The following is a 10,038-nucleotide window of genomic DNA, read 5'->3' as shown; positions in this document are numbered from 1 at the left end:
ATGCAGTAATTTATAAATATACTGCTCTTTTTTTTTTCAGCTACCAATATTATCATCTTACTAGATTTACTGAGAAGTATTTTAGTAACATGTGGCTATACCCATCTCTAAGTTACATTCCCTCTCTCACCTATACATTAATCATAGCAATGGCTGTGCTGAGTTTAAATGAAGGATACACATAGATTTCTTTACGGCTTTTCAAATTGCCACCTGTTTTTTGTAGCAGTTTTATCACAAAGCTTAAATAGAATTTGACTGCCTGTAAAGAATTAAGTGTTTAATACAGTGGGGTTTAACCCAAAACAGGTTTAATGGTTTTATAAAAGTTAATTGCATGGAGAAAATTGTATTACTTTGTGAAAAAAAAAAAAAAAAAAAAAAAAAAAAAAAAAATAACACACAGCCCAGTATGATCCCATTCCCCCCCGCGGACGCCTGATGAGAGGGTGTCTGTGGAAGAAGGAAGCATCAGAGACGAGCTGTCTGCTCTCTGGAAGCTGAGGTCCCCGTGCCGCCCGGCCGGCCCTCCTCCTCTCAGGGTTTAATATTTTTCCTAGAACTTTTTTTTTTTTTTTTTTTTTTTTTTTAAATTTTTTTATTTTTTGAAAAAAAAAAAAAAAAAAAAAAAAAAAAAACCAAAAAACAAAACAACCAATTCCTTATAGCCAGGTGGTAACAGATCACCAGGAGGAGAAAAGTTTCAGACTGTTATCACTAAGCATTATTGGTTTGTGCGGATATGAGCTTTTCTTCTGGGCAACTCAGAAAGCCCCAATCTGAAAATTTCTATTTACTGAGGCAGATTTCCAACACAACCCGTAGCACAAAGCTCCATCCTGGTTTAAGTGGGTGCCTGGGCTGTACGAGCCTGGCCCAGCAGAGACAGGGGGAGGGCTGCTGCAGCTGGGGGGGCTGGCTGCAGGCTCAGCATCCTGCTTGCTGGTGACTGACGCTGCAGTGGCCAATGTCACTGCCCCTGGGCTGAGCAATGCAGTGCCAAGGAACAGCCACAACCATTACCCACTTTAAAACACACCTGGTATCGTACGATGGAGGAGCGAGGGCAAAGCACAGCTCCCTTACCCACAGCCATGGAGCAGAAAGGTCGGGTTCATGCCTCAGATCAAAATGTCTGGCCTAGTTTTGACTATGAAAATGTCTGCCGTCGCTAATTAATCTCCGGTATGGGAAAGAGGATGTGTAGTTAATCATTTAAGAAGCTCATTAGGTTTGCCCCATATTCAGTATTACATTTTCTCCAGTCCTGATGTGCCTGAAAGGGTCTCACAACACATCTTGCAAACCTGTTGGCATCTCTCAGTAACACTGGGGGAAGTAATAAAACTAAACATTATCCATTCTTTACATTGGTATTGCTTCATTAATTTTAGCAGCCTCCCTTGACATAAGCAGGTATAAAGGAATTCCAGACACCTGCTTTGCTATTTCTGGAAGCTGACTTCAATCCAGAAAGGTCAGAAAAGCACCTGTGGATTTATTTAAACATTCAGTTTTGTTTTGTTTTGTTTTGTGTTTTTACCCTTCCAAAATTATTTTACAGTAACTCATTTTAAGGCATTTTACTGAAGGAAGAACCTAAGGAATCTTAAAGATTTGCTTTAGCAGAAAAGGAATGGCATTTTTAAAAATTTATACTAGAAAAAATTTAATTCAATGAGAATTAGGGGCCTGGCTGTGTCTTAGGTCTATGCATGGATATAAAAAATTGGTGTTAATACTAGAAGGACTACTGCAAGGTCAAATTCCCTAGGAGAGGCAGGGATGAGCTGTGATGATGCCATCAGTCATTCTCCATTAACAGAGGAGGGGATGTTGCAACCCATGGGATGAGATAGAGGATGCAGCCCTTTCCCTGCGTCCACCCGCTCCGTGGCTGTGCCAGGACAGACCCTTGGTGTGGGCTGGGAAAGGCCAGGCCACCACGGTCATGCTCTGAGAGCCTGATGGATGTGTTATGTAGGACTTCTCCCTATTTTAGTCATCCTCACAGAAAAAAACCCCAACTCCTCATTGTATGGAAATATTGTAAGTAGAATATTTCAAGCAGAGGAGCCCGTACAACGGTGTCAGCTCATGGGGTCTCATTAGGGATGGTTGGTCAAGGTAACAGGGGAGTGATTGCCATAGTCAGCCATGCTGATGTCCAGCTTTCCCCTGCAGTCCCAGAAAGACTGAAAAACATCCCATGCCCTACCAAACTGGTGAAAAAGACAGTGTGAAGTGATAAACTAAACACACCAGCTCATTCAAGTCTATTACCAAATCAAGCCAATCTTACATGCAGATGCAGATAGTCATCAAAAACCCCACATTCTACTGTGAATCCGAGGAGCTACTCTCCAAAGAGACTCTGGAGTGAGATGGAAATGGAGCAGTCACCTCTTCTGGGCAGTATCACTGGAATCAGCAGGGAAAAAAGCAAACAACAGGTAGGAATGCACAGCAAGAGCAAAACAGGAGAGCAGACAGATGTAAGCTCCATTAGCTCATTAAGGGTGAAGATGTTGGCCTGCTGGGAAATTATTGTCCGCTTTCTGTCTCGATATTGGAAAGAAATTAACTAAAAGAGCCAAGGCAGTTTTAGCACTTGAGCTCCTTAATTATGCCTTTTAAAGTTGTCTTTGAAGCCACAGAGCAAAGGACGAATGAAACACTCTCTGAACGTCCTTATTAGTCATTGCCTTCTCTGATGGCAATAATAATTACATCGTCCTACGTTGGAAGGAGTGTTCCTAGTGAATCCCTGTACTCCATGATAACATTCCAGCAGGGCAGGCTGAGATAATGATGTGGGTAATTAGAGCTCCAGCTGCAGAGTACAAGAGCCACTGAGGTCAGCCATGAACGTCTCTCATGGGCAGAGCATCCCAGCATCATCTCTAGAGGTTTAGGCCAGATGTGAAAATCCTGAGATTGAGGAAAAGCCCGGCTCAAATGGTTTGACTTCTGCTCCTCTGTGTGTGGACCTTCCTTATTGGTGGCCACAGGCAGAATGGTAGATGAGACCTTTGTTAGATTTCTACCGCTAGAAAACATCACTATCATCCTTCGGTCTATCCTCCTGCATAACATGCTGCATGACCTACAACGCACTAATGCTGAGTATCCTGACTCTGTTAGACCTTGAAACCTATCTACTAATGGCTCACAGCAAAAGAGACCCACAAAAAGGCAGTGGTGTCTCCGCAGCACTTTTATGCCACTGATGTTTCTCATCTGGCGTTTGGCAAAGCAAAACTGCACAGAAAGGGCGTCCCGTGAGCACCTGAACATGTGGCAGCAGCAGTGTCTCTGGTGAGGCAGCACACAGATTGCAACGGGACTTCCCCTGGCAGCACCTGACACAGGCATGAATAATGAAGGGACTCATTAATCATTTACAGAATTGCTGTTCCCGTGGATTCATCGGTATTAGAGACTCACGCTGGAGCCCTTCTCTTTTGATCCCACCCAGCACTTAGTTTTTGTGCTGGACAAGGTCACCCTGTCCTTAGGATGGGGAAAGTCTCATCGGGGAGAGGGAGGAGGTTTTGCAGCCCACGGCTCAGCCACTTTGGCATCCCTGCCTTAGCCCACAAATCACAGCATCGTTCCGAGTACAGACTGGCCATAAACCCAAAGAGATGTGCACTCTTAAATAACAGAAGAAAATGTGAAAGGAAGTAAAGAAAAAAGAAAACATGTTCAAAAATGTTGCTGTCGCTCCATCCATCACCTCTCAGTAACATGTCTCCTCAGAACATCCTTCTCTACTGCCCTCCCAACACCCCGTCTCCATTCCTCCCTCCATCCCCCACCCCTCTTCTCTATCCTTAGGGCAGGACATGACTCCCCAGACCCTGCAGGACCACCCAGCTCTGCCTCAGCCCTCCTTCACATACACCCCCTTTGCCCTGGCCTGTCCTGGGGCCCAGACTGGCCTCCTGTGCTATCCCCAGCTACCCTGCCTGCTCTGCCTGGCTCCCCTGCCTGCTCTGCCTGTGCTGCCCTGCTTGCCTGCTCTGCCTTTTCTGATGTTACTGGTGGATGAAAAGCTGAACATGACCCAATGATGCGTGCTCTCATGCCAGAAAGCCAACTGCATCCTGGGCTGCATCACGAGAAGTGTGGCCAGCAGGTGGAGGGAAGTGATTCTACCACTTTGATCTGGTCAGACCCCAGCTGGAGTACTGTGTCCAGCTCGGGGGCCCTCAGCACAGAAAAGAATCATAGAATCATAGAATCATAGAATCATAGAATGGTTTGGGTTGGAAGAGACCTCAAAGATCATCGAGTTTCAACCCCCCTGCCCTGGGCAGGGACACCTCCCACCAGACCATGTTGCTCAAGGCCCCATCCAGCCTGGCCTTGAACACCCCCAGGGATGGGGCAGCCACAGCTTCTCTGGGCAACCTGTTCCAGTGTCTCACCACTCTCATAGTAAAAAATTTCTTCCTGAGATCTAAGACTTGGACCTGTTGGAGCCATGAAGATGATCAGAGGGCTGGATCACCTCTCCTGTGAGGACAGGCTGAGAGAGCTGGGGCTGTTCAGCCTGGAGAAGACAAGGCTCTGGGGAGACCTTATTGCAGCCTTTCATTACTTAAAGGGGGCCTACGGGAAAGATGGGGACGGACTTTTCAGCAGGGCCTGTTGCGATAGAGGGTAATGGGATAAAGAATAAAGGGTAATGGCTTTAAACTAAAAAAGGGAAGATTTAGGCTTGATATAAGGAAGACATTTTTTACATTGAGGGTGGTGAAACACTGGACCACATTTACTCAAGGAGGTGGTAGATGCCTCATCCCTGGAAACATTCACGGTTAGGCTGGATGAGGCTCTGAGCAACCAGCTCTACTTGAAGATGTCGCTGCTGGTTGCAGGAGGGTTGGACCAGACGGCCTTTTTAAGGTCCCTTCCATCCCAAACCACCCCGAGATGCTGCTCCCGGTGCCGTGCGGCGGCGGCTCCGGCTGCACCGGCCCGTCCCGGCCACAGGAGGGGATCGCTGCCCCACGCACCCGGCGGCATCCCCGCCTGCTCCCTGGGGATGGGGGAGACGGTGCCCAAAGCCCTCTGCCGCCGTGGGGACACGGCAGGAGGATGCAACTGCACCCCCCGGGCCCGGATGCCCCCCGGGAAGGGCGCTGCAGGGGAGGGAGGGTGCTGCATCCCTCCCCAGCTCCGTGATAACGCACCGGTAAGAGCCCTAATAGCTTAATCATGTGTAAATGATGTGAATGAATGCAGGGAACCCGCCACTATTATTCCCAGCAAGACAAGTGTGTGTAATCAGATCAGCGGTGTGTGTCACACATAGCATGAGGCTATTAGCGAGTTAAATGTTTCAGATGCTCCAACACGCAGCAAAGTCAATCACGGCGCCCAGAGCTCGCTGCCTTCGTGATAACGCATACGGGACAGGGGAAGGGAAAATGTGTTGTGATTCCATGCTCCTGGAGCATTTATCCAGCTGAGACTCTTTCACGTAGTACCTAAAAAAAAATGGTTCATCGTTAATGTAAATAAAGATGTGTGTTCTTTTTTTGGTAGGCATTTCTAGATGCTTGGTTTCCATCTGCACTTTTCCATCCTCAGCTCAAGCACAGGCATAGTGTGTCTGCTCTGATGACTGCCCGGCTGTAGGCACGTGTCTTTCAGTAGCCTAAACAAAGTTTGGGAGCCACTGCTTCAAGGCAAATATTGGGCTGGATCCGAAGCTTGCTGAAGCCACCGGGACTCCCACTGGGGTTTTTAATCAGGCCGATCATTAATTGCCTAATGAAGTTAGCCATTTATCTTTATTAGATGGACGTTTCGATTAATTGATCTAATCTAGAAGACTTTTCCTCCGTGGCAGATTTTGAGAGCCCCACACACTCCTGCCCCTGCCAAGCGTGCTCCGCTTCCCAAGGAGCTAATCAGCCGGCCCATCTCCTCTCAATCAATAAGCAGTTATTCTAATTGAAACCAACATCAACTGGATAGCCACCAGGAACGTGAAATGCTCTATAAATAACGTGTGTGAGCTGGATCCTGAGAGCAGGCAGTGTCAGTGGGAGCACTAACAGGGGGACATGCCACCCAGAGCTTTGTCACTCTCCCAGTGCCCTGTTCACAGCTCTCACCAGGGAGCTCCCTGTCTCCCTTTGATGATGAATTAATTTCCGCTGAGGGATCAACCTCCCGGTCCCCCATTGCAACACCTTGCAGAATGCATTGCCTAACGAGAATTGCTCATTAACATATAAATCATGATGTACTTCTTTTTGGCACTCCAGGCAAAACAATGGGCTGAGCAGCTCCCCCCTCATCTAGCTGTTCCCTGGAGGGAGAACTTTCATTGATTGCTAAATGGAAGGTGGAAATCATTTAATTGTATGACTCCTCTGATGTGCTACTGCTTAGACTTTAAGTAAGCATATGACTTCCACAGCGTGTATGCTGTTTTCATTTTTTATTGCAGGATAACCTGTGATTCTTCTCTATCATAACCAGTGTTGATAGTACATATTCAAGTGTTAGTTTACCAACAATGTCAGAGCCTTTCGAGTACCCCCTCAGTCATGGGGATGAAGTCTAAATTAACAGATAAGGTGCAAGACCATAAATCTGTCATATCTGCCCAATCTTTTGTAGATGGATCTGTTTTTTCTGTGCCACAGGGGGTATACCCAAGCTGCACGGATACAGGGCGGCTCTGAGACAGGGACTGAGCAGCCACCACGAACACTGCTCTGCACTGAAGTTAATAAACACTTTTCATAGTCAACTTGGGAAACACCAGCAAAATACCTTCAGGCATTTATCTAGCTCTGCTACAACCTCAGTGGGTGATGGTAGGTGACTGCCTCAGTTTTTCTGCCTGGATATACAAGTTAGGATCCCCTGAACTAGTAAATTTTCAGTTACTAGTATTTCACTCACTATAGTGATTATAGAAAGTGCCCCAAACTCTCCCCTTTTCTCTTTGGTTGGACTAGGCAGCAACTCATTTCTGATTCTGGATATTCATATGGGTATGTCATGGGCTGACAGCACCATGGCATCAGTATCTACCAAATCTGACTTGAAAACAGGGATAGGAAGTACCACTTTGTCCGCTGAATCAAATGAGGCTTATCTCGATGAGAGATACACATTGTAGTTCCACCTCAGGCCTTAACAACATGGCCAGGCAATGGACCATTCTGGCACTGCCCTCAGGAGGAGCAGGAAGGAGTGCTGGGAGCCTGTGGTGCACCTCCTTGGGGCACCCCCTTCCTCTGCTGGAGCTGCAGCACACACAGTGTGCAGGAGCTATCAAACCCAAGGGCACCCCCTTCCTCTGCTGGAGCTGCAGCAGACACGGTGTGCAGGAGCCGGCAAACCCAACATCAAACCCAACCTGAAGAAGTGATGATCACTATGACTTAATTCACTTTGATGAATGGCAAGAAATTCTGTTGACCAAGCAGACTCAACCCATCCTGCCTGCTCCTCTGACTTCCACACCAGTGGCACAGCCCAGTGTAATCTGTCCTTTCCAGTACTCGCAGGGAAGTCTGTCCTGTGGCCTCTCCCATTCCCCAGCACGTCTGGTCCATGAATCAAACTTCTGTGTGGTGCATTTGGCATGAGGACCCTGTCTGGAGAGCACAGCAGATAGTCTTTGAGGAACAAGTTGTGGTTGCTTCCCACAATACTTCATCCCAGACAGAGCAGCAGAAAGTCTGTGAGCGCCGGCTTTCCAGAAATAGAAGAAGTGCACATGAACTTTTGACTGGAGTCTCCACGGTTTCAGGGAAGCTGCAGAGAGGGACCTCACATACCTGAAATACTCACCGATCCCAGCACCTAAGGCTAAGACAAGAAGCATTTCCAGGAGTCCAGCCTGGGGTGGATCTACAACAGCAATTCCCATCACATGAATTTGGCCAGCAACATGAGCTCAGGCAGCCCAGCTTCTCCCCAAAGCCTGGCCAGTGCTGCCCTCTCCCTGCCTCTCCTGCCTCCTCCCAGCCTCAGCTTCTGCTCCACAGCAGCTCTTCCTCCACAGGGTTCCTCTGACACCACCCTACTTGTGCTCCTCAGGCTGAGGATAAATGCAGTTAAATCAGCACAGGTACTGTCTTCTTTCCTTCTCCCTTTTTCAGGCAACTTTCTAGTTTCACACTAAAATCCATTGAAAATTTATTTTTTGCTAATTTGAACAAGGATAATAAGAACAGCTTCGCTGCTGCAAATTTGCCTCTTTGCTGTCCTACCTTCTGCCAACACCAGGCAGCATCCTACCCTGCCTGCCTTTAAATTAAGCTCTGAATGCCTCCTCTGAAGTTGAACACGCACACACCACCTATCCCTCCCTTCAACCATTTGCTATGTGAGGCAGGATTTAAAGCAGGAATACATTATTATTCTTTTTTTTTTTCCGTGTTTTGTGTTTACATTAGCGAGATTGGTATCAGTTTAATTAAATCAGCTTAAGATCAGTTCATGGCAGGCACTATTTTCCTTGTGCAGACAACAGCAGAGCAGGGAGCCAGGGCAGCTCCAGCCAGGCAAGGAGGGAGCCCGCAGCCAGGCAGCTCCAGGTCATCACCTCCCCCAGCAGTGCCAGAAGAAGGGTTTGGAAATTCCAGCGAGTCTTCTTGGACGTTGTCCTGAAAGGTGTCCTTTGTTAACATGAAGGAAACGTTTTGGTTTTTCATCGCCATTGGAAGGGAGGAAGGTGCCATCACTGCGAGGTGGGCTGTAAAATAGGAATAGTTTGTTTGCTGAGGGGCACGAGGCAAGTTCTTCCAAGACCCTGGTGCTTTTTTGAAGTATCTGCATCACCAACACCCATTTCTCTCGCTTGCGTGGAGAGCTATTTTCAGTTCTACAGCTTTTTTGCAGTGCTGTTCAGTAACCAGCCAGGTCTCAGCTGGTGCAGCAGCGTTACTCCACAGCTGTCCCTGGCACCACCCACTCACCCACTCCTCCCTTTTTTTTTTTTTCTTTTGTTTTTCAGAAAATACTAGAAGGACCTGGAGTTCTGCCTGTTTAAACTGCTGAATATTTCCTTCACAATTTTTAGCTGTGGGCTTGAATCATGGCTCCGGATTCTCTTCTACTGACTCAGATGAGGGGAAGAATTCATCTCTGGTAGAAGGCTGGGGGATCAAAATGATTTATACCCGTCATGCGTTTATCCCTTTACAATTTACTGTGTGTCACGCAGACCCAAATTGTAAATGTCTTGCGAGGAAATGAAATCCATTGTGAGTGACTTCGAGCACGCCAGTCCTCTGGGGAGCATTAGTTGCCCTCAGCCCTGGGACCAGCTTTTGGAAGAAGCTTCATGGTGACCAAGCTGCCCACCAGCCACCACAAGGAGAGGTGACCAAGGGGAGTAACGAGTTGAAAGAAGGCATATAATGATGAAAGGTGGATGCCTGGCTCTTTCTACCAACCACAAGGAGTTGTGGAGAACACAGCTCTTCCTCAGAAGAAAGTTCTTGGCAACACAGAGCAATGCAATTGCTGGTGCATGAAGCCTTCAAGGGCTCATGGGATCTCCTCCGGGGCCTCACCGAGGACATTGCGTGACAGCCCCTTCCCCAACAGCCATCACCTCAGCCTGGCAGAGCCCCTGCACAGCTGGGGAGGCTGAGGAAGAGCGTGTCTGCCTTTGCTGCTGTTGTGAGAGAGCAGATTGTTGCCATCAGTAACCAGGCCGTGAGTCAACACAGAAAAGATGCATGCAGCCTCTTAGAGCTGGGGTCATGCAAAATATTTAGCACTTCCATCATCCTGGCTTTCCTCACTGCGCTTTCAAAATACAAGTTACTGGTTTTGCACAATCCCTTTGTGCAGTGTTATATCTAGTGATTTGGGGGTTTCTGAGGCTGAGAACTTTACTAGTAGTCACCTGAATAGCACAAGCTGCGGTTACACAATGGTTAATCATCCCAAACCAGGTTTTTCATCTGGTGTGCTTTCCCAGTCCCCCCTGCATGCCTGGTTGCTGGCACTGATGCTTATCTGACCATGGGGTGAGTCAGCTTAGGAAAC

Source organism: Calidris pugnax, unplaced genomic scaffold, assembly GCF_001431845.1.
Source record: "Calidris pugnax isolate Ruff unplaced genomic scaffold, ASM143184v1 scaffold211, whole genome shotgun sequence".
NCBI classification, from domain to species: domain Eukaryota; kingdom Metazoa; phylum Chordata; class Aves; order Charadriiformes; family Scolopacidae; genus Calidris; species Calidris pugnax.
This window is presented reverse-complemented; position numbering follows the sequence as displayed.